Source organism: Rutidosis leptorrhynchoides, chromosome 4 (genome assembly GCF_046630445.1).
Source record: "Rutidosis leptorrhynchoides isolate AG116_Rl617_1_P2 chromosome 4, CSIRO_AGI_Rlap_v1, whole genome shotgun sequence".
Classification (NCBI taxonomy): Eukaryota; Viridiplantae; Streptophyta; class Magnoliopsida; order Asterales; family Asteraceae; genus Rutidosis; species Rutidosis leptorrhynchoides.
The window spans coordinates 110767483-110794596 of NC_092336.1; positions in this window are offsets into that span (position 1 = coordinate 110767483).

A 27114-nucleotide genomic window follows, 5' to 3' on the forward strand; every position below is an offset into this window, starting at 1 on the left:
TTAACACTTTAAAGCATGTTTATTCTCAGGTATTAAAGAATTCTTCCGCTGTGCATTAGCTCATTTTAAGGATATTACTTGGAGTCATTCAAGACATACTTTGAAAGACGTTGCATTCGAGTCGTTGAGTTCATCAAGATTAATATTAAGTCAATTATAGTTGGATGTAATATGAAATGGTATGCATGCCGTCAATTTTTGATGTAAAGAAAGTTTGTCTTTTAAAAACGAATGCAATGTTTGTAAAACGTATCATATAGAGGTCAAATACCTCGCGATGTAATCAACTATTGTGAATCGTTTATAATGTATATGAACGGGTCCTTTCAAAACTGTTGTGCAAAACACATTCGGATGGTACTCTGCACACCTGAAGCATGGTTGTTTCTGTTGTTTGTTGTTATTGAGGTTGTTGTTGGGATTGTTATCGTTGTTGAAACGGTTGTTGTAGTTGTTGTTGTTGTTGTTGTTGTTGGGACGTTTGTTGTAGTTATTGTTAGGATTGTGATTATTGTTGCGATTGTTGCGGTTGTGGTTGTAATTGTTATTGTTGTTGTACTGGTGACTCTTGTCACCGTTTTCCTCCCACTTCCTCTTGAGTTGTTTCGTCTTGGCTTCTTCGGCCGCCTGTTCTTTAATTCTCCCCTCAATCTGATTTGTGAGTTTATGAGTCATTCGACTTGCCTTCTGTATGGAAGCGGTCTCGTGTGAACTCACATCTTCTTGAATCCTTACTGATAACCCTTTTACAAATGCGTCGATCTTCTCTTCTTCATCTTCGAACGCTCCCGGACACAATAGGCACAACTCTGTGAATCGTCGGTCATATGTGGTAATGTCGAATCCTTGTGTTCGTAACTCTCTAAGTTCTACCTTGAGCTTATTGACTTCGTTTCTAGGACAGTACTGCTCGTTCATCAATTGCTTGAATGCCGACCACGGTAGTGCGTAAGCAGCATTTTGTCCTACCTATTCAAGATAGGTGTTCCACCACGTTAACGCAGTACCTGTGAAGGTAGGCGTAGCATACTTAACTTTGTCCTCTTCAGTACACTTACTTATGGCAAACACCGATTCGACCTTCTCGGTAAACCATTTCAATCCAATTGGTCCTTCAGTTCCATCAAATTTCAAAGTTTTGCAAGCAGTGAATTCTTTGTAAGAGCATCCTACACGATTTCTTGTGGAATTAGCTTCACTGCTAGATCCAGAGTTATTGTTATTTTGCATCGCAGCCTGTACTGCGGTTATGTTTGCTGCAAGGAAAAACACGAAAGTCTTCCTCGCTCATGTTCAAATTCTGACGAGTCACCGGTGCCATTTTCTTCAAAAATACCTCAAAAGAATTGAGTTAATCATATAGAATTTAAGAATAGTCAATAGTATTTCGTAGCATAATATGAACTTATTTATAAAAGCTTTTTCTTCGTATTAGCATTTTATAGTTTTAATTCGGGTAGTACCTACCTGTTAAGTTCATACTTAGTAGCTATTATACAATTCAACTACTACGATTCTATATGAAAAACTTATTACAATAATATTTCACGTTCAAACTTTTATACAATATTTTACAAACATACAATACCACTATTATACATATAGGATGAAATATAGCACATAATAACTTGCTACACAGCAGCTATAAAGGTAATTCTAATTAATACGCAAGTTGTTCAGCAAAGGCAATAAAAACACGTAATTCATAAGTCCAGAAACAGGTCATGCATTCTGGTTTTACTAAAACGACTTCCCATCCTTGATCTTGTGGAAAGTAACCTTTATGACCATTTGTAACGACCCGGAATTTTTCAACCAAATTATACTTATGAGATTAATATTTACATAAATTAAACCATACCAACATGATAAGCAATCCAAATTGTTGAGACTTGTGTTTTTGAAAAGAGTTTTACACAACGTTTGACCGTCCAATATGACCGATGATATCACGAACTATATAACATACGATAATTATACGTTTGTGTATATATATGTATTTATATATATTTAACATGATCTAAGGATGGTTTAACATCTCATTATGTACTAATGACAATGAGTTATAAGTATATTTTGAAACTACTAACTTAAGTTTTCAAAACGATAACTATACGTAACATTCTTTGATATATATACTTAAATCTATAATGCTTATACATGTATCATATATATAATGTATTTAATCACTTTTTAAGGACTTAAATACATAAAACAATATAAGTATATTCACAAAAGATAGCTATATTTGAATTCTCGTTCCGTTTCCTCAAGATTTCTATACGTATATCTAGGGTATATGTACCCGTATCATACCCAGCTTCTATACGTATTTACTATTGGTATATACACATCAAATCACCATTATTACTGCCCTAGATATGAGGTAACTAGGATTTGTCAAGTAGTATGAATTATTAGTAAGAAAACAAAATTAGGAATCCTTTTCTTTCTTTATAAACTAAAAACGTTTTTATAAATGAACACCATTTCTTCACTCTATTTTCTCATACCTACACCCTCATTTCTCTCTCAAAATACTCCTAACTTCATACTTGATCATCTCCAAGCATTTTCCCCATCATTTAGCTTCAATTACAAGCCTTAAACACCATAAGAAAACTCTTTCAAGAACATATCAAAATAACCACCCATTTGAAGAAGTTTACTTCCAACCTTTTGATCTAACTCCACCACTCTTTGATTCCAAGATTATTTCTTATCTTTTGCAGTAACTTTGTCCAAGTAACTTGAGGTAGTAACCTTGTTCATAATCTTATTCAATTCATATTCATATAGCTATCTTATTTTGTGGTATAAAATTTTAACAACAAGAACATAGTTTGAATGATTTCAAACTTGTTCGCAAACTAAATAGATCCTTCTAACTTGACTTTTAAAACACTTCAAGACCTGTAATATATCATAATGATATGCTAACCTAACAATATATAACTTTGTTTTACAAAGAACATCTTAAAAACTGAATCTACGTCGTCGAAGTGCAACCGGAGGCTGTTTTGGGTTGGATAATTAAAAACCATCTTGAACTTTGAATTGGAAGTTCATGTTCTGGAAAAATTATATTTCTTATGAATATGTTAACACATAAAAATTTCATGGTTTAACTCAAAGTGTAAGTATTTTTAGAAAAATGATCATTAAATGTTGTTTTATTATTGAAAATTATCACTTTCATAAGTTTCACCAAAGTTTAATCTATAACCTATGATTTCGAATACAAACTAAGGTATTTTCAGTTCATATTCTTAAAATTTGACTCGATCCAAGGAAGTGGCAAGTTGAACCAACAAAAACGGAGTTGTAATGAAGAAACTACGACTAAAACAAGATTGGGTATCCGAAGCTAGTTTAGCTACGAAAATATTTGGAGAAAAAGTAAATTAATCATAACTTTTCTAATTAATATGATATTTTTATATATAATTACTTATGATTTGATTTTATATATTTCGGGACCACCCGTAAACAACACGAGAAGATTAATCATAAGACCTCATGATTGTACGCAGCACGTCATTTGACAACACGGTACTTTATGTACGCAACACGTCATTTGACAACATGGTACCATGGGTCAAGATTAATTCTGATCTATACGAATACGATGGGGTCTTTATTTATTTTATTTAAGCAACTAATTGTGGACCACTAACATCGGACTGCTAACTACGGACTAAGAAAATATTAAAAGTATTAAAAGTATATATATATGTAACGATTACTTAAAAAGAAAATATGTTGATATATTATATATATGGTTAGGTTCGTGATATCTATCGGAGACCAAGTCGAATTAAATACCTTCAAGGCAAAAGTGAGTATCATTTGCTCCCTTTTTAATTGCTTTTGCAATATATATTTTTGGGCTGAGAATACATGCGCTGTTTTTATAAATGTTTACGAAATAGACACAAGTACTTAAAAATATATTCTACGTTGAGTTGTACCACTGGCATACTTCCCTGTAGCTTGGTAACTACTATTTACATGGGTATTGTAAACGTGAATCCTGTTGATAGATCTATCGGGCCTGACAACCCCAACCGGACTGGACGACCAGTATTCAACGGTTGCACAGTACTTCGTTTTGTAGACTACACTTGGTACAGTGTAGTGAGATTTCATAATAAAGGGAATATGCGACGTTGATTAAATGTTAAGTATGGTTACCAAGTGCTCAACCACTTAGAATGCTTTACATACACTTGCAAGTGTATTATATTTATGATTATGAAATCTTGTGGTCTATTAACATATTAAAATGATTGTTATGATAAACCTATGAACTCACCAACCTTTTGGTTGACACTTTAAAGCATGTTTATTCTCATGTACGAATTAAGTCTTCCGCTGTGCATTTGCTCAATATAAGGACATTACTTGGAGTCGATCATCGCAATGGGACCAAATGTTGATGACTTCATCCAGGTGGATTAGGACGGGTCATTTCAGTTGGTATCAGAGTGGTGGTCGTAGCGAACCAGGTCTTGCATTAGTGTGTCTAACTAGTAGTTGCTAGGATGCATTAATGAGTCTGGACTTCGACCGTGTCTACATGTCAAAAGTTTTGCTTATCATTTCTAGTCGGAAATCATCTGCTTATCATCCTTAGGAAATTACCTACTTATCATTCATAAGTCTAGACACGTTTTACTGCATTTACTGCATTGATAGTGTATAGACGAATTCTTATCTTAGCATATCTGTTATTGCGAACTTTGACTGATATCTTTTCAAAGATTCTCCGTAATTTACGGGATTTTGGTATTATATATACATATGTAAATTATGTATTGAAGAGTATCAAATCTAACTCCTATAATCTATTCCATACCAAAAATTCATTTTCCCCATTATACAAGATGGATTCCGCATTTAGTTCAAATTCTTCAGATTCCGACAGTTATGCCGATATGGATTTCCATTCGGGCTCCGAAAGCAGCGTCACCAGAATGGATCAACCAATTTCCCATCATCTATTCTGGATGAATTGGGGATGGGTTCGTAATATACTAAATCACTGGAGACAAGAAGAAGGTGATCCATTCCATCCACCAAATTGCCCTCTTGGCGATGAACCTGAAGCACTTACCGGCGAACCTATTCGAAACACCATTTTCTCTCTCATTTCTAGAGTATCTCGTCACGATTATATACTATCCCATATTACAAATCTTGTTCATTCGCTCGCTCCAACCGCCAATCATCCCGGTGTACTAGCAGAAGTTAACGAACTTCGCGCTCGCGTGACGGCTTTGGAGAACATGGTGCGAAGGTTGCAAACACCAGCAGCAGCATCAGCACCACCATCAATAACATCAATAATACCATCATCACCACTAACAAACAACATCCGCATCACACGTCTCGACATCATAATCTGTCCCACAAACATCAACATCATACGCACCATAGATACCAAGGAGTACCAACAATAATGAACGATGAAGTATTGATCCATAATTTCATTGATATTCTGCGAAGAATATGTGGTTTCAAAAAGTTTTAGAGATTTCTTATTCTAGCTCAAACCGAAAAGCAAATGAGATTAATATCATATTAACTCATTAAATTCATGATTTCATCTGAAGAAAATATATATGTATATATGTTTTCATAAAGATTGTAATTAAAAGTTCTTTTGTACAAAATAATAATGGTGAAATTTTTTTTTTAACGGGTAGGTAATATCCGAGGAATAATTAGATTTCATCTTAATAAGTTACATTGTACATTCGTCGAAGCTAATTCAACAGTCATTTACTATCCTACTTACAACCACTGATGTACGTATCCGTTCGCCGCAGAATAACCATTTTCATTCAATTTCATATTTGGATTTTGACTTCCCAGAATCCAACAAGTGGTATAAGAAGAAAACATATGACAAAATAAAATCTGTTAGAAACAAACAAATTAACTATGAAAAATTTTGTTAAGAATCCACGCTAACTGTTTCAGCTAACTGTTCCTAGCTAACTGATTACATTTTATTTATCGCAGTTTATTTATCGCAATTTAATTATCGCACTTTTATTTATCGTCATTTAATTTCTGTAATTATTTTACGCACTTTAAATATCGGGACACGTATACAATGTTTTATCATATCATATCGACGCATCCATATATATTATTTGGAATCACCATAGACACTCTATATGCAGTAATGATCGAGTTCTCTATACAGGGTTAAGGTTGATTCTACAATAATATATATAGTTTGAGTTGTGATCGAGTCTGAGACGTATACGGGTCACGACACGTATTAATTAATTCGTATATTATATATTAAACTATATATGAATTATTGGACTGTTACTGTGGACTATCGACTGTGGACTAATGACATTGGACAATTAAAATGAATTAAAATATTGATTATAACATATGAAACTAAACATTTCTTCATGATTGCCACTTGATTTCATCTTAAACCTCATTGTATCTCGACGATTACAATCAGCGTTCAAATCTATCATGATTCTTAAAAACACCTCAATCGAGAGTATAAACCAACCGCACTTCATCTACGGAAGAAAAGATTGATGCATATAGTTATGCACCTGAAAAACCCTCGGAAACTGAGTAAACGTTTGACACGTATCTGTTCTAGTTCCTTTGACATTGTTATTACCGAAGATCGTTTTGCAATCCCTTTCCATAGTAGCTAATTTTGTCACAGCGCCAACAAGTCAACTCCGAATTTTCATCCGAAACAACTTTATTATAACCGCGATATATATGCGTACTCTTTATTGTTACTGGGGAACCTTTTATATTCCACAATATTACCATCAGCGATTAATCATTCTAAAAAAAACACAATTCTCCTGAAACTACCTCGGTTTGATAACCGATGACTCAGATCAGTTAACTTTGAAAATGCTGACGAAGCAGCATGTTGTAGATGATCTTAATGGCCAAAAGTTTGATGATAAAGAAAGGAGTGTTAGGAACGCTCGATAGAAAATTTAGTACCAAAAAGCGGATTATGCGAAACTATGAAGAAAGCCGTGGACAAATCACAAAGAATAAGTTTGCCTTCAAAGAATCCAAATGATTCTGTGCCTGCTGAAATCGTTAGCAAACATCTTATTTCTCATTCTAAACCTTCACAGACAAATCTTCTTCATCATCCATTGATATTAGAAATTCTAAGATATTCTCGTATGTTCTATTATAATTATCCTCCATATATCTGGCGATATTTTCACAACTATTCTTATCTGAGATCATTTATCCCTCCGTAATATCTGCAACATAAAAGAAACTGTGTTAGTTTCTAAATTCTGAAACCTTCGAGTTTAAAATATGAATGTTTTGAAGTAGTGTTGGGAACTGAAGCATGGATTAGTATAATATAATGACACTTGATCAACGTCATTATATTACAGTAGGTCATGCTGAGTTTCTAATGAAACATGATGATTCACAGTACCGTCATCATGTGCCATTTACACGACTCTTACATTCTATCTAATCTCTAAACATATCAAGAGAATATTTTTCTGGATGACTCGGTCTTCTCCAGGGTATTCTGGTAATTTAACAAATCAAAATCGTTCTATTACCATTTTCTTCCTAGAGCATTAGCTATGCTCATTCTGAATTTCATATCTACGAATTCCGGACCATTACTCGCTTGACTCGAAGTCGGGAAGAGAAAACGAAAGCATGAAGCTCCGAAAAATAATGAAGAATATAAAATCTGATAATAACCCCAAACTTACAAATCGTGTATATCGATGCAGATAGCAATATAGAGACACGGGAGAATTAGAAACACTATAAACACAAGAGTATAGTAGAAGTAAATAGATTCTTCTGGTGGTAGATGAAAAAGAAGAATGACAGATATAAAAGTTAGGAGTATATCAAGAATCAGGACTGGATGGAGCATATTGATGAATGCTTTAAAGTAAGAATCAAGGGAGAAAGAATAGAAGGTGTGAGTCATGGAAAATAAGGAAACGAAGGGGTGAATTTATAGTGAAATATCCGACAGAGCAATCGAAACAGATTATTGCATATAATCAAAGAAGATCCTGATTTCCTTAATCACCAAAGAACCAAATCTTATTACGTAAGATTCTCTTTAAATTCTCTAAATCCCGGAAATCAATCATAACTACGTCATCGGTTAAGACGAATATATTTTACTCATCTCACTCTTTTACGATAGTCTCATTTATATTCTTCGCATAATCGAATCGTTTTATCTACATTACTCAATGATGATAAAACTCCATTATCACCTTATATTTGTCATGAAAACCTTCTTATTGTTATCCATAGCAACCTCTATCAAATTTCGGGGACGAAATTTCTTTAACGGGTAGGTACTGTAATGACCCAGAATTTTTCGACCAAATTATACTTATGAGATTAATATTTACATAAATTAAACCATACCAACATGATAAGCAATCCAAATTGTTGAGACTTGTGTTTTTGAAAAGAGTTTTACACAACGTTTGACCGTCCAATATGACCGATGATATCACGAACTATATAACATACGATAATTATACGTTTGTGTATATATATGTATTTATATATATTTAACATGATCTAAGGATGGTTTAACATCTCATTATGTACTAATGACAATGAGTTATAAGTATATTTTGAAACTACTAACTTAAGTTTTCAAAACGATAACTATACGTAACATTCTTTGATATATATACTTAAATCTATAATGCTTATACATGTATCGTATATATAATGTATTTAATCACTTTTTAAGGACTTAAATACATAAAAAAATATAAGTATATTCACAAAAGATAGCTATATTTGAATTCTCGTTCCGTTTCCTCAAGATTTCTATACGTATATCTAGGGTATATGTACCCGTATCATACCCAGCTTCTATACGTATTTACTATTGGTATATACACATCAAATCAACATTATTACTTCCCTAGATATGAGGTAACTAGTATTTTTCAAGTAGTATGAATTATTAGTAAGAAAACAAAATTAGGAATCCTTTTCTTTCTTTATAAACTAAAAACGTTTTTATAAATGAACACCATTTCTTCACTCCATTTTCTCATACCTACACCCTTATTTCTCTCTCAAAATACTCCTAACTTCATACTTGATCATCTCCAAGCATTTTCCCCATCATTTAGCTTCAATTACAAGCCTTAAACACCATAAAAAAACTCTTTCAAGAACATATCAAAATAACCACCCATTTGAAGAAGTTTACTTCCAACCTTTTGATCTAACTCCACCACTCTTTGATTCCAAGATTATTTCTTAACTTTTGCAGTAACTTTGTCCAAGTAACTTGAGGTAGTAACCTTGTTCATAATCTTATTCAATTCATATTCATATAGCTATCTTATTTTGTGGTATAAAATTTTAACAACAAGAACATAGTTTGAATGATTTCAAACTTGTTCGCAAACTAAATAGATCCTTCTAACTTGTCTTTTAAAACACTTCAAGACCTGTAATATATCAAAATGATATGCTAACCTAACAAGATATAACTTGGTTTTACAAAGAACATCTTAAAAACTGAATCTACGTCGTCGGAGTGCAACCGGGGGCTGTTTTGGGTTGGATAATTAAAAACCATCTTGAACTTTGAATTGGAAGTTCATGTTCTGGAAAAATGATATTTCTTATGAATATATTAACACATAAAAATTTCATGGTTTAACTCAAAGTGTAAGTATTTTTAGAAAAATGATCATTAACTGTTATTTTTATGATTGAAAATGATCACTTTCATAAGTTTCACCAAAGTTTAACCTATAACCTATGATTTCGAATACAAACTAAGGTATTTTCAGTTCATATTCTTAAAATTTGACTCGATCCAAGGAAGTGGCAAGTTGAACCAACAAAAACGGAGTTGTAATGAAGAAACTACGACTAAAACAAGATTGGGTATCCGAAGCTAGTTTAGCTACGAAAATATTTGGAGAAAAAGTAAATTAATCATAACTTTTCTAATTAATATGATATTTTTATATATAATTACTTATGATTTGATTTTATATATTTCAGGACCACCCGTAAACAACACGAGAAGATTAATCATAAGACCTCATGATTGTACGCAACACGTCATTTGACAACACGGTACTTTATGTACGCAACAAGTCATTTGACAACATGGTACCATGGGTCGAGATTAATTCTGATCAATACGAATACGATGGGGTCTTTATTTATTTTATTTAAGCAACTAATTGTGGACCACTAACATCGGACTGCTAACTACGGACTAAGAAAATATTAAAAGTATTAAAAGTATATATATATATATATGTAACGATTACTTAAAAAGAAAATATGTTGATATTATATATATATGGTTAGGTTCGTGATATCTATCGGAGACCAAGTCGAATTAAATACCTTCAAGGAAAAAGTGAGTTTCATTTGCTCCCTTTTTAATTGCTTTTGCAATATATATTTTTGGGCTGAGAATACATGCGCTGTTTTTATAAATGTTTACGAAATAGACACAAGTACTTAAAAATATATTCTACGTTGAGTTGTACCACTGGCATACTTTCCTGTAGCTTGGTAACTACTATTTACATGGGTATTATAAACGCGAATCCTGTTGATAGATCTATCAGGCCTGATAACTCCAACCGGACTGGACGACCAGTATTCAACGGTTGCACAGTACTTCGTTTTGTAGACTACACTTGGTACAGTGTAGTGAGATTTTATAATAAAGGGAATATGCGACGTTGATTAAATGTTAAGTATGGTTACCAAGTGCTCAACCACTTAGAATGCTTTACATACACTTGCGAGTGTATTATGTTTATGATTATGAAATCTTGTGGTCTATTAACATATTGAAATGATTGTTATGATAAACCTATGAAATCACTAACCTTTTGGTTGACACTTTAAAGTATGTTTATTCTCAGGTATGAATTAAGTCTTCCGCTGTGCATTTGCTCAATATAAGGACATTACTTGGAGCCGATCATCGCAATGGGACCAAATGTTGATGACTTCATCCAGGTGGATTAGGACGGGTCGTTTCACCATTGGCTAGACAGCATGTTGTAATGTCGTCATAAGGACGAGGGTTTCGTAATGCCCAACAGCCTCGTAGCAATCTAAAAACCTTGTTTCTTACCCCAACTACTGAGTCCGTCACTTGTGGGAATGTTTCATTTAATATTTGTAATCCGATGTTCTTTTTCTCACTTTGGTGAGAAGCGAACATCACTAACCCGTAAGCATAACATGCTTCTTTATGTTGCATGTTAGAAGCTCTTTCTAATTCACGAAATCATATGTTGGGATATGTTGAGTCAAAATAGGTTCTTAACCCGTAGCGAAAAATTGCATTTGGGTTCCCTGCATTTAATGCTTTAAAGAAAACACGGCGTAACTTACGTTCTCCCCAATGTGATATACCCCACCTATCAAAGGAAAGCCTTTTATAAATTAAGGCATTTCTGGAAAGTCTTTCAAATATTTGACAAGTTAATTTCGCCATAACTAATTGTGCTGATGAATTCTGACCGACTCTAGCCAAGATTTCATCAATCATATCCTCTGGTAGGTCTTCTAAAATATTCGGTTGTTTACCCTTAACGTCTATTTTGTGTTTTTATACTATAAAAATAGACGAGGGTTAGATTCATAAAAGATAATTAACAAACAATACAAGCAATTTTACATTTATCAAAAAAAAGCACAAGCACACTATATTACATATATTACACAACATGATTACAACTCTTTAATCCGACTCACTCGTTTCTTCTTCTTCAGACTTGGTTCGTTTTGCTAATTTCCTAGGGATATATGATGCTCCCCTAATGCGAGCTGTCATTTTCCACAATGGTTTAGAAAAACCTGGTGGTTTAGAGGTTCCCGGGTTATTGTTGCATTTTAGGAAATACGGACGTTGCCGATACATATAAAGTTCATCGGGGTTGGAATCAGGTTTCTCTATTTTTATACCTTTTCCCTTATTATTTTCTTTTGCTTTATTAAATTGGGTCGAGGTAATTTCTATAACATCATCGGAATCCTCATCGGGATCCGATTCATCGGAAAATTGATAATCTTCCCAATATTTTGCTTCCTCGGCGGAAACACCATTGACCATTATTGACTTTGGTCTGTTGGTTGAGTATTTTATTTTATTTAACCGATTTACTGTAGTTATCAATATTTCTTCCTCCGGAACCTCCTCTTCTTCTTCTTCTTCTTCTTCTTCCGGTTCTTCCTCTTCCAGTTCCTCCTCTTCCGGTTCCTCTTCTTCCGGTTCCTCCTCTTCCGGTTCCTCTTCTTCCGGTTCCTCTTCTTCAGGTTCCTCTTAGGGGATTTGTGAATCTTCCGAAAGTATATTCGACTCTTCATTATTATTATTAGGTGAGTCGATGGGATTTGTACTAGAGGTAGACATTTATCACACAATATCAAACACGTTAAGAGATTAATATATCACATAATATTTACATGTTAATAATATATAGTTTCCAACAAAAAAGTTAAGCAATCGTTTTTTTGAAGAAAAACACGGTCGAATTCCAGACTCACTAATGCATCCTAACAAACTCGGTAAGACACACTAATGCAAAAATTCTGGTTCTCTAAGACCAACGCTCGGATACCAACTGAAATGTCCCGTTCATATTGATTATAAACGTTCCATATTAATTGATTTCGTTGCGAGGTTTTGACCTCTATATGAGACGTTTTTTAAAGACTGCATTCGTTTTTAAAACAAACCATAACCTTTATTTTATCGACAAGGTTAACAAGACACCACTTAGATTATCCAGAAATGATAATCTAACAAATATCACACTTACACACTACCAATACATATTGGTTTACAAATATTAATATGTTACAACAAAATAAATCTCGAATGCAGTTTTAAACAATATTATACAAGCATGCTAACACCAAATCTTGTCCATATAATAGCATGCAACAGTGGAAGCTCTTAATAATCACCTGAGAATATAATTTAAACGTTAACAAAAATGTTGGTGAGTTATAGGTTTAACCTATGTTTATCAAAACGTAATAATAGACCACAAGATTTCATATTTCAATATACATCCCATACATAGAGATAAAAATCATTCATATGGTGAACACCTGCTAATCGACCTTAACAAGATGCATATAGAATATCCCCTATCATTCCGGGACTCTCTTCGGACATGATGAATTCGAAGTACTAAAGCATCCGGTACTTTGGATGGGGCTCGTTGGGCCCAATAGATCTATCTTTAGGATTCGCGTCAATTAGGGTGTCTGTTCCCTAATTCTTAGATTACCAGACTAAAAAGGGGCATATTCGGTTTAATAATCCAGCCATAGAATGTAGTTTCATTTACTTGTGTCTATTTTGTAAAACATTTATAAAGCTGCATGTATTCTCATATCAAAATATTAGATTTTAAAAGTAGGACTATAACTCACTTTCACAGATTTTTACTTCGTCGGGAAGTAAGACTTGGCCACTGGTCGATTCACGAACCTATAACAAATATGTACATATATATCAAAGTATGTTCAAAATATATTTACAACATTTTTAATACATTTTGTTGTTTTAAGTTTATTAAGTCAGCTGTCCTCGTTAGTAACCTACAACTAGTTGTCCACAGTTAGATGTACATAAAATGAAGCAATATATATTATCTTGAATCAATCCACGACCTCGTGTATACAAGCCTCAGGCTAGATCACAACTCAAAGTATATATAATATTTTGGAATCAACCTCAACCCTGTATAGCTAACTCCAACATTACTGCATATAGAGTGTCTATGGTTGTTCTGAAATATATATATATGGGTCGATATGATATGTCAAAATATTGTATCCGTGTCTATGGTATCCCAAGATTACATAATATATTAGAATACATGTATAATACAATATGAGTTAGCTAGGATATGATTAATATAGATTTGTTACTAATTTTCACCTAGCTACAACAAGAAAAATTATCCAATCTTGTTTACCCATAACTTCTTCGTTTTAAATCCGTTTTGAGTGTTTCAAGTTGCTATGGTTTAATATTGAACTTAAGTTTATGAATATAAACAGAAAAAGTATAAGTTTATAGTCGGAAATACAGGTTACAAGTCGTTTTTGTAAAGGTAGTTATTTCAGTCGAAAGAACGACGTCTAAATGACCATTTTGGAAAACATACTTCCACTTTGAGTTTAACCATGGTTTTTGGATATAGTTTCATGTTCATAAGAAAAATCATTTTCCCAGAAGAACAACTATTAAATCAAAGTTTATCATAGTTTTTAATTAACTAACCCAAAACAGCCCGCGGTGTTACTACGACGGCGTATATCCGGTTTTACGGTGTTTTTCGTGTTTCCAGGTTTTAAATCATTAAGTTAGCGTATCATATAGATATAGAACATGTGTTTAGTTGATTTTAAAAGTCAAGTTAGAAGGATTAACTTTATTTGCGAACAAGTTTAGAATTAACTAAACTATGTTCTATAGATTACAAGTTTAAATCTTCGAATAAGATAGTTTTATATGTATGAATCGAATGATGTTATGAACATCATTACTACCTTAATTTTAGTAGGTAAACCTACTGGAAATGAGAAAAATAGATTTAGCTTCAAAGGATCCTTGGATGGCTTGAAAGTTCTTGAAGCAGAATCATGACACGAAAACAAGTTCAAGTAAGATTTCCACTCGAAATCAGATTGTTATAGTTATAGAAATTGAATCAAAGTTTGAATATAAGTATTACCTTGTATTAGAAAGATATCTTAGTGTAAATAATAAAAAATTCTTGAGGTAGGATGATCACTTTACAAGATTGGAAGTAAGCTAGCAAACTTGGAAGTATTCTTGATATTATGAAACTAGAACTTATAGAATTTATGAAGAACACTTAGAACTTGAAGATAGAACTTGAGAGAGATCAATTAGATGAAGAAAATTGAAGAATGAAAGTGTTTTTAGGTGTTTTTGGTCGTTGGTATATGGATTAGATATAAAGGATGTGTAATTTTGTTTACTTGTAAATAAGTCATGAATGATTACTAATATTTTTGTAATTTTATGAGATATTTCATGCTAGTTGTCAAATGATGGTTCCTACATGTATTAGGTGACTCACAAGGGCTGCTAAGAGCTTATCATTGGAGTGTATATACCAATAGTAAATACATTTAGAAGCTGGATATTGTACGAGTACGAATACGAGTGCATACGAGTAGAATTGTTGATGAAAATGAATGAGGATGTAATTGTAAGCATTTTTGTTAAGTAGAAGTACTTTGATAAGTGTCTTGATGTCTTTCAAAAGTGTATGAATACATATTAAAACACTACATGTATATAAATTTTAACTGAGTCGTTAATTCATCGTTAGTCGTTACATGTAAGTGTTGTTTTGAAACCTTTAGGTTAACGATCTTGTTAAATGTTGTTAACCCATTGTTTATTATATCTAAAGAGATGTTAAATTATTACATTATCATGATATTATGATGTATTAATATATCTTAATATGATATATATATATATATATATATATATATATATATATATATATATATATATATATATATATATATATATATATACAATTAAATGTCGTTACAACGATAATCGTTACATATATGCCTCGTTTTGAAATCCTTAAGTTAGTAGTCTTGTTTTTACATATGTAGTTCATTGTTAATATACTTAATGAAATGTTTACTTATCATAATACCATGTTAACTATATATATATATATATATATATATATATATATATATATATATATATATATATATATATATATACATATATATATATATATCCATATATATGACATCATATAGTTTTTACAAGTTTTAACGTTCGTGAATCACCGGTCAACTTGTGTGGTCAATTGTCTATATGAAACCTATATCAATTAATCAAGTCTTAACAATTTTGATTGTTTAACATGTTGGAAATACTTAATCATGTAAATAACAATTTCATTTAATATATATAAATATGGAAAAGTTCAGGTCACTACAGTACCTACCCGTTAAATAAATTTTGTCCCGAAATTTTAAGCAGTTGGAGGTGTTGATGTATCTTCTGGAAATAAGTGCGGGTATTTCTTCTTCATATGATTTTCTCGTTCCCAGGTGAACTCGGGTCCTCTACGAGTATTTCATCGAACCTTAACAATTGGTATCTTGTTTTGCTTAAGTCTTTAAACCTCACGGTCCATTATTTCGACGGGTTCTTCGATGAATTGAAGTTTTTCGTTGATTTAGATTTCGTCTAACGGAATAGTGAGATCTTCTTTAGCAAAAAATTTCTTCAAATTCGAGACGTGGAAAGTGTTATGTACAGCCGCGAGTTGTTGAGGTAACTCAAGTCGGTAAGCTACTGATCAATAATCTTGAATGGTCCAATATACCTTGGATTTAATTTCCCTCTTTTACCAAATCGAACAACGCCTTTCCAAGGTGCAACTTTAAGCATGACCATCTCTCCAATTTCAAATTCTATATCTTTTCTTTTAATGTCAGCGTAGCTCTTTTGTCGACTTTGGGCGGTTTTCAACCGTTGTTGAATTTGAATGATCTTCTCGGTAGTTTTTTGTATTATCTCCGGACTCGTAATCTGTCTATCCCCCACTTCACTCCAACAAATCGGAGACCTGCACTTTCTACCATAAAGTGCTTCAAACGGTGCCATCTCAATGCTTGAATGGTAGCTGTTGTTGTAGGAAAATTCTGCTAACGGTAGATGTCGATCCCAACTGTTTCCGAAATCAATAACACATGCTTGTAGCATGTCTTCAAGCATTTCTATCGTCCTTTCGCTCTGCCCATCAGTTTGTGGATGATAGGCAGTACTCATGTCAAGACGAGTTCCTAATGCTTGCTGTAATGTCTGCCAGAATCTTGAAATAAATCTTCCATCCCTATCAGAGATAATAGAGATTGGTATTCCATGTCTGGAGACGACTTCCTTCAAATACAGTCATGCTAACTTCTCCATCTTGTCATCTTCTCTTATTGGTAGGAAGTGTGCTGATTTGGTGAGACGATCAACTATTACCCAAATAGTATCAAAACCACTTGCAGTCCTTGGCAATTTAGTGATGAAATCCATGGTAATATTTTCCCATTTCCATTCCGGGATTTCGGGTTGTTGAAGTAGACCTGATGGTTTCTGATGCTCAGCTTTGACCTTAGAACATGTCAAACATTCTCCTACATATTTAGCAACATCGACTTTCATACCCGGCCACCAAAAATGTTTCTTGAGATCCTTGTACATCTTCCCCGTTCCAGGATGTATTGACTATCTGGTTTTATGAGCTTCTCTAAGTACCATTTCTCTCATATCTCCAAATTTTGGTACCCAAATTCTTTTAACCCTATATCGGGTTCCGTCTTTCCGAATATTAAGTTGCTTCTCCGATCCTTTGGGTATTTCATCCTTTAAATTTCCTTCTTTTAAAACTCCTTGTTGCGCCTCCTTTATTTGAGTAGTAAGGTTATTGTGAATCATTATATTCATAGCTTTTACTCGAATGGGTTCTCTGTCCTTTCTGCTTAAGGCGTCGGCTACCACATTTGCCTTCCCCGGGTGGTAACGAATCTCAAAGTCGTAATCATTCAACAATTCAATCCACTTGCGCTGCCTCATGTTCAGTTGTTTCTGATTAAATATGTGTTGAAGACTTTTGTGGTAGGTATATATAATACTTTTGACCTCATATAAGTAGTGCCTCCAAGTCTTTAATGCAAAAACAACCGCGCCTAATTCCAAATCATGCGTCGTATAATTCTGCTCGTGAATCTTCAATTGTCTAGACTCATAAGCAATTAGTTTCATTCGTTGCATTAATACACAACCGAGACCTTGCTTTGAGGCGTCACAATATATCACAAAATCATCATTCCCTTCAGGTAATGACAATATAGGTGCCGTAGTTAACTTTTTATTTAACAATTGAAACGATTTTTCTTGTTCATCTTTCCATTCAAATTTCTTCCCTTTATGCGTTAATGCAGTCAAGGGTTTTGCTATTCTGGAAAAGTCTTGGATGAACCTTCTGTAGTAACCAGCCAGTCCTAAAAATTGGCGTATATGCTTCAGAGTTTTCGGGGTTTCCCACTTTTCAACGGTTTCAATCTTTGCTGGATCCACCTGAATACCTTCTTTGTTCACTATGTGACCGAGAAATTGAACTTCTTCCAACCAAAATGCACACTTTGAAAACTTAGCGTACAGTTTTTCCCTCCTTAATAACTCTAGCACTTTTCTCAAATGTTCTTCATGCTCTTGGTCATTCTTTGAGTAAATAAGTATGTCATCGATGAAAACAATGACAAACTTGTTAAGGTATGGTCCACACACTCGGTTCATGAGGTCCATGAACACAGCTGGTGCATTGGTGAACCCTAACGGCATAACCATAAACTCGTAATGACCGTAAGACGTCCTAAAAGCAGTCTTTGGAATATCATCCTCCTTCACCCGCATTTGATGATACCCAGAACGTAAATCAATCTTCGAATAAACCGACGAGCCTTGTAGTTGATCAAATAAGTCGTCGATTCTCGGTAGTGGGTAGCGGTTCTTGATGGTAAGTTTTTCAACTCTCAGTAGTCGATACACAACCTAAATGTACCATCCTTCTTCTTGACAAACAAAACAGGAGCTCCCCATGGTAATGTACTTGGTCGAATGAAACCACGCTCTAAAATTTCTTGTAACTGACTTTGTAATTCTTTAATTTCGCTGGGTGCGAGTCTGTATGGAGCACGAGCTATTGGTGCAGCTCCTGGTACAAGATCTATTTGAAATTCAACGGATCGATGTGGGGGTAATCCCGGTAATTCTTTCAGAAATACATAGGGAAATTCTTTTGCGACGGGAACATCACTGATGTTCTTTTCTTCAGGTTTAACTTCCTTAATGTGTGTTAGAATGACGTAACAACCTTTTCTTATTAGTTTTTGCGCCTTCAAACTACTAATAAGATTTAATTTCGCATTGTTCTTTTCTCCGTACACCATTAAAGGTTTTCCCTTTTCACGCATAATGCAAATCGCATTTTTGTAACAAACGACCTCTGCTCTCACCTTTTTCAACCAGTCCATGCCAATTATTACATCAAAACTCCCTAACTCGACTGGTATTAAATCAATTTTAAACGTTTAATCCCTCAGTTTAATTTCTCTATCCCGACATATATTATCTGCTGAAATTAATTTACTGTTTGCTAATTCGAGTAAAAATTTACTATCCAAAAGGCATCAATGGGCAACTTAATTTAGCACAAAAATCTCTACTCATAAAGCTTCTATCCGCACCCGAATCAAATAAAACATAAGCAGATGTATTGTCAATAAGAAACGTACCCGTAACAAGCTCCGGGTCTTCCTGCGCTTCTGCCGCATTAATATTGAAAACTCTTCCGCGGCCTTGCCCATTAGTATTCCCTTGGTTTGGGCAATTTCTAATAATGTGGCCCGGTTTTCCACATTTATAACAAACTACGTCGGCATTATTTGTTCCGACCTTATTTGTTTCTTTATTTTTGTTGCTCTTTGGTCCGTAAATCTCACATTTTGCCGCGCCATGACCACTTCTCTTACACTTTGTGCAAACTGTTGTGCAAAACACATTCAGATGGTACTCTGCACACCTGAAGCATGGTTGTTTCTGTTGTTTATTGTTATTGAGGTTGTTGTTGGGATTGTTATTGTTGAAACGGTTGTTGTAGTTATTGTTGTTGTTGTTGAGACGTTTGTTGTAGTTATTGTTAGGATTGCAATTATTGTTGCGATTGTTGCGGTTGTGGTTGTAATTGTTATTGTTGTTGTACTGGTGACTCTTGTCACCGTTTTCCTCCCACTTCCTCTTGAGTTGTTTCGTGTTGGCTTCTTCGGCCTCCTGTTCTTTAATTCTCCCATGAATCTGATTTATGAGTTTATGAGCCATTCGACTTGCCTTCTGTATGGAAGCGGGCTTGTGTGAACTCACATCTTCTTGAATCCTTACTGGTAACTCTTTTACAAACGCGTCGATCTTCTCTTCCTCATCTTCGAACGCTCCCGGACACAATAGGCACAACTCTGTGAATCGTCGTTCATATGTGGTAATGTTGAATCCTTGTGTTCGTAACTCTCTAAGTTCTACCTTGAGCTTATTGACTTCGTTTCTAGGACAGTGCTGCTCGTTCATCAATTGCTTGAATGCCGACCATGGTAGTGCGTAAGCAGCATTTTGTCCTACCTATTCAAGATAGGTGTTCCACCACGTTAACGCAGTACCTGTGAAGGTATGCGTAGCATACTTAACTTTGTCCTCTTCAGTACACTTACTTATGGCAAACACCGATTCGACCTTCTCGGTTCACCATTTCAATCCAATTGGTCCTTCGGTTCCATCAAATTCCAAAGGTTTGCAGGCAGTGAATTCTTTGTAGGAGCATCCTACACGATTTCTTGTGGAATTAGTTCCACTGCTAGATTCAGAGTTATTGTTATTTTGCATCGCAGCCTGTACTGCAGCTATGTTTGCTGCAAGGAAAACACGGAAGTCTTCCTCGCTCATGTTCAAATTATGATGAGTCGCCGGTGCCATTTCCTTCAAAAATAGCCCAAAAGAATTGAGTTAATCATATAGAATTTAAGAATAGTCAATAGTATTTCGTAGCATAATATGAACTTATTTATAAAAGCTTTTTCTTCATATTAGCATTTTATAGTTTTAATTCGGGTAGTACCTACCCGTTAAGTTCATACTTAGTAGCTATTATACAATTCAACTACTACGATTCTATATGAAAAACTTATTACAATAATATTTCGCGTTCAAACTTTTATACAATATTTTACAAACATACAATACCACTATTATACATATAGGATGAAATATAGCACATAATAACTTGCTACACGGAAGCTATAAAGGTAATTCTAATTAATACGCAAGTTGTTCAGCAAAGGCAATAAAGACACGTAATTCATAAGTCCAGAAACAGGTCATGCATTCTGGTTTTACTAAAACGACTTCCCATCCTTGATCTTGTGGAAAGTAACCGTTATGACCATTAGCTAGGCAGCATGTTGTAATGTCGTCAAAAGGACGAGGGTTTCGTAATGCCCAACAGCCTCGTAGCAATCTAAAAACCTTGTTTCTTACCCCAACTACTGAGTCCGTCACTTGTGGGAATGTTTCATTTAATATTTGTAATCTGATGTTCTTTTTCTCACTTTGGTGAGAAGCGAACATCACTAACCCGTAAGCATAACATGCTTCTTTATGTTGCATGTTAGAAGCTCTTTTTAATTCACGAAATCCTATGTTGGGATATGTTGAGTCAAAATAGGTTCTTAACCCGTAGCGAAAAATTGCATTTGGGTTCCCCGCATTTAACGCTTTAAAGAAAACATGGCGTAACTTACGGTCTCCCCAATGTGATATACCCCACCTATCAAAGGAAAGCCTTTTATAAACTAAGACATTTCTGGAAAGTCTTTCAAATGTTTGACAAGTTAATTTCGCCATAACTAATTGTGCTGATGAATTCTGATCGACTCTAGACAAGATTTCATCAATCATATCCTCTGGTAGGTTTTCTAAAATATTCGGTTGTTTACCCTTAACGTCCATTTTGTGTTTTTATACTGTAAAAATAGACGAGGGTTAGATTCATAAAAGATAATTAACAAACAATACAAACAATTTTACATTTATAAAAAAAAAAGCACAAGCACGCTATATTACATATATTACACAACATGATTACAACTCTTTAATCCGACTCACTCGTTTCTTCTTCTTCGGACTTGGTTCGTTTTGCTAATTTCCTAGGGATATATGATGCTCCCCTAATACGAGCTGTCATTTTCCACAATGGTTTAGAAAAACCTGGTGGTTTAGAGGTTCCCGGGTTATTGTTACATTTTAGGAAATACGGACGTTGCCGATACATATAAAGTTCATCGGGGTTGGAATCAGGTTTCTCTATTTTTATACCTTTTCCCTTATTATTATCTTTTTATTTATTAAATTGGGTCGAGGTAATTTCTATAACATCATCGGAATCCTCATCGGGATCCGATTCATCGGAAAATTGGTAATCTTCCCAATATTTTGCTTCCTCGGCGGAAACACCATTGACCATTATTGAATTTGGTCTGTTAGTTGAGGATTTTCTTTTATTTAACCGATTTACTGTAGGTGTCAATATTTCTTCCTCCGGAACCTCCTCTTCTTCTTCCGGTTCTTCCTCTTCCGGTTCCTCCTCTTCCAGTTCCTCTTCTTCCGGTTCCTTCTCTTCCGGTTCCTCTTCTTCCGGTTCCTCTTAGGGAATTTGTGAATCTTCCCAAAGTATATATTCGACTCTTCATTATTATTAGGTGAGTCGATGGGATTTGTACTAGAGGTAGACATCTATCACACAATATCAAACACGTTAAGAGATTAATATATCACATAATATTTACATGTTTATAATATATAGTTTCCAACAAAAAAGTTAAGCAATCGTTTTTTTTTTTTGAAGAAAAACACGGTCGAAGTCCAGACTCACTAATGCATCCTAACAAACTCGATAAGACACAATAATGCAAAAATTCTGGTTCTCTAAGACCAACGCTCGGATACCAACTGAAATGTCCCGTTCATATTGATTATAAACGTTCCATATTAATTGATTTCGTTGCGAGGTTTTGACCTCTATATGAGACGTTTTTGAAAGACTGCATTCGTTTTTAAAACAAACCATAACCTTTATTTTATCGACAAGGTTAACAAGACACCACTTAGATTATCCAGAAATGATAATCTAACAAATATCACACTTACACACTACCAATACATATTGGTTTACAAATATTAATATGTTACAAAAAAATAAATCTCGAATGCAGTTTTAAACAATATTATACAAGCATGCTGACACCAAATCTTGTCCATATAATAGCATGCAACAGCGGAAGCTCTTAATAATCACCTGAGAATAAACATGCTTTAAACGTCAACAAAAATGTTGGTGAGTTATAGGTTTAACCTATATTTATCAAATCGTAATAATAGACCACAAGATTTCATATTTCAATATACATCCCATACATAGAGATAAAAATCATTCATATGGTGAACACCTGGTAACCGACCTTAACAAGATGCATATAGAATATCCCCTATCATTCCGGGACTCCCTTCGGACATGATGAATTCGAACTACTAAAGCATCCGGTACTTTGGATGGGGTTCGTTGGGCCCAATAGATCTATCTTTAGGATTCGCGTCAATTAGGGTGTCTGTTCTCTAATTCTTAGATTACCAGACTAAAAAGGGGCATATTCGGTTTAATAATCCAGCCATAGAATGTAGTTTCATTTACTTGTGTCTATTTTGTAAAACATTTATAAAATTGCATGTATTCTCATCCCAAAATATTAGATTTTAAAAGTGGGACTATAACTCACTTTCACAGATTTTTACTTCGTTGGGAAGTAAGACTTGGCCACTGGTCGATTCACGAACCTATAACAAATATGTACATATATATCAAAGTATGTTCAAAATATATTTACAACATTTTTAATACGTTTTGCTGTTTTAAGTTTATTAAGTCAGCTGTCCTCGTTAGTAACCTACAACTAGTTGTCCACAGTTAGATGTACATAAAATGAAGCAATATATATTATCTTGAATCAATCCACGACCTCGTTCATACAAGCCTCGGGCTAGATCACAACTCAAAGTATATATAATATTTTGGAATCAACCTCAACCTTGTATAGCTAACTCCAACATTACTGCATATAGAGTGTCTATGGTTGTTCCGAAATATATATATTTATATATATATATATATATATATATATATATATATATATATATATATATATATATATATATATATATATATATATATATATATATGGGTCGATATGATATGTCAAAACATTGTATTCGTGTCTATGGTATCCCAAGATTACATAATATATTAAAATACATGTATAATACAATATGAGTTTGCTAGGATATGATTAATATAGATTTGTTACCAATTTTCACGTAGCTACAACAAGAAAAATTATCCAATCTTGTTTACCCATAACTTCTTCGTTTTAAATCCGTATTGAGTGTTTCAAGTTGCTATGGTTTCATATTGAACTTAAGTTTATGAATCTAAACAGAAAAAGTATAAGTTTATAGTCAGAAATACAGGTTACAAGTCATTTTTGTAAAGGTAGTCATTTCAGTCGAAAGAACGACGTCTAGATGACCATTTTGGAAAACATACTTCCACTTTGAGTTTAACCATGATTTTTGGATATAGTTTCATGTTCATAAGAAAAATCATTTTTCCAGAAGAACAACTTTTAAATCAAAGTTTATCATAGTTTTTAATTAACTAACCCAAAACAGCCCGCGGTGTTACTACGACGGCGTATATCCGGTTTTACGGTGTTTTTCGTGTTTTCAGGTTTTAAATCATTAAGTTAGAATATCATATAGGTATAGAACATGTGTTTAGTTTATTTGAAAAGTCAAGTTAGAAGGATTAACTTTATTTGCGAACAAGTTTAGAATTAACTAAACTATGTTCTAGTGATTACAAGTTTAAATCTTCGAATAAGATAGTTTTATATGTATGAATCGAATGATGTTATGAACATCATTACTACCTTAATTTTAGTAGGTAAACCTACTGGAAATGAGAAAAATAGATCTAGTTTCAAAGGATCCTTGGATGGCTTGAAAGTTCTTGAAGCAGAATCATGACACGAAAACAAGTTCAAGTAAGATTTCCACTCTAAATAAGATTGTTATAGTTATAGAAATTGAATCAAAGTTTGAATATGAGTATTACCTTGTATTAGAAAGATATATTACTTTAAATAAGAAAGTTTTCTTGAGGTTGGATGATCACTTTACAAGATTGGAAGTAAGCTAGCAAACTTGGAAATATTCTTGATTTTATGAAACTAGAACTTATAGAATTTATGAAGAACACTTAGAACTTGAAGATAGAACTTGAGAGAGATTAATTAGATGAAGAAAATTAAAGAATGAAAGTGTTTGTAGGTGTTTTTGGTCGTTGGTATATGGATTAGATATAAAGGATGTGTAATTTTGTTTACTTGTAAATAAGTCATGATTGATTACTAATATTTTTGTAATTTTATGAGATATTTCATGCTAGTTGCCAAATGATGGTTCCCACATGTGTTAGGTGACTCACAAGGTCTGCTAAGAACTTATCATTGGAGTGTATATACCAATAGTAAATACATTTAGATGCTGGGTATTGTACGAGTACGAATACGAGTGCATACGAGTAGAATTGTTGATGAAAATGAATGAGGATGTAATTGTAAGCATTTTTGTTAAGTAGAAGTACTTTGATAAGTGTTTTGAAGTCTTTCAAAAGTGTATGAATACATATTAAAACACTACATATATATACATTTTAACTGAGTCGTTAATTCATCGTTAGTCATTATATGTAAGTGTTGTTTTGAAACCTTTAGGTTAACGATCTTGTTAAATGTTGTTAACCCATTGTTTATTATATCTAAAGAGATGTTAAATTATTACATTATCATGATATTATGATGTATTAATATATCTTAATATGATATATATACAATTAAATGTCGTTACAACGATAATCGTTACATATATGCCTCGTTTCGAAATCCTTAAGTTAGTAGTCTTGTTTTTACATATGTAGTTCATTGTTAATATACTTAATGATATGTTTACTTATCATAATACCATGTTAACTATATATATATATATCCATATATATGACATCATATAGTTTTTACAAGTTTTAACGTTAGTGAATCACCGGTCAACTTGGGTGGTCAATTGTCTATATGAAACCTATTTCAATTAATCAAGTCTTAACAAGTTTAATTGCTTAACATGTTGGAAACACTTAATCATGTAAATAACAATTTCATTTAATATATATAAACATGGAAAAGTTCGGGTCACTACAAAGGTACATACTTAATTCTACACTGAGTTTGAACCGAAAATCCCTTAGCTTTGGTAACTAGTAACTGCTAGTTATAAGGACTAGTGGGCGCGAATAAAAGTATATGGATCCATAAGGCTTGATATCCCCGTCTGAGCTAGAGCACTAGCCTTTTAACGGACGTGTGTTATTTGAAGTTTAGGACACGTTGGTTTGCGTGTATTAAAATGAATAGGGTATTTATTATATAACGTTAAAGCTTAGTTACCAGGGTGCTCTGTTATGTAGAATCTATTGATATCTGGATGAAACAACTGAAATCTTGTGATCCACTTTTATATACAGATTATGCGAAACACTAAAACTATGAACTCACCAACCTTTGTGTTGACACTTGTTAGCATGTTTATTCTCAGGTTCCCTAGAAGTCTTTCGCTGTTTGCTTATATGTTATACAAGCTATGTGCATGGAGTCTTGCATGCTTTATTCAAGAAAACGTTGCATTCACCAAATCATCACCATGTATCTTATTTTGACTGCATTGTCAACGGAAGTATTATTGTAAACTATTATTTACGGTGATTGTCTATATGTAGAAATCATCAGATGTCAAAAACCTTTGATTTAAATATTCATTTATGGTGTGCCTTTTCAAAAGAATGCAATGTTTACAAAACGTATCATATAGAGGTCAAATACCTCGTAATGAAATCAATGAATGACGTGTTCGTCCATATAGATTTGGAGCGATCGTCACAGTTGGCATCAGAGCTGGTATAACTTCGTCCATGTGTTGCAGGTTAGTCGTAAAGGAGGTTCTCACAGTGTTACCTGTGATGAAGCATTGGCTCTTACTCCTTGCGATCCCTTACGAGGGTTGGCAGTAGCCGAGAGGCAGGCCCTAAAATCAGTATCTGAGGTACACTCAGTGGTCACCAGGCGGTAAGCTGAGAAGGCACTGGGTGGGACGGTGGTTGTCCCCACTGTATCTACAGTTGGTATCAGAGCGTTGGTCCTAGTGAATCAGGTCTTGCATTAGTGTGTCTAACTGATAGTTGTTAGGATCCATTCGTAAGTCTGGACTTCGACTGTGTCTGCATGTCAAAAGTTTTGCCTATC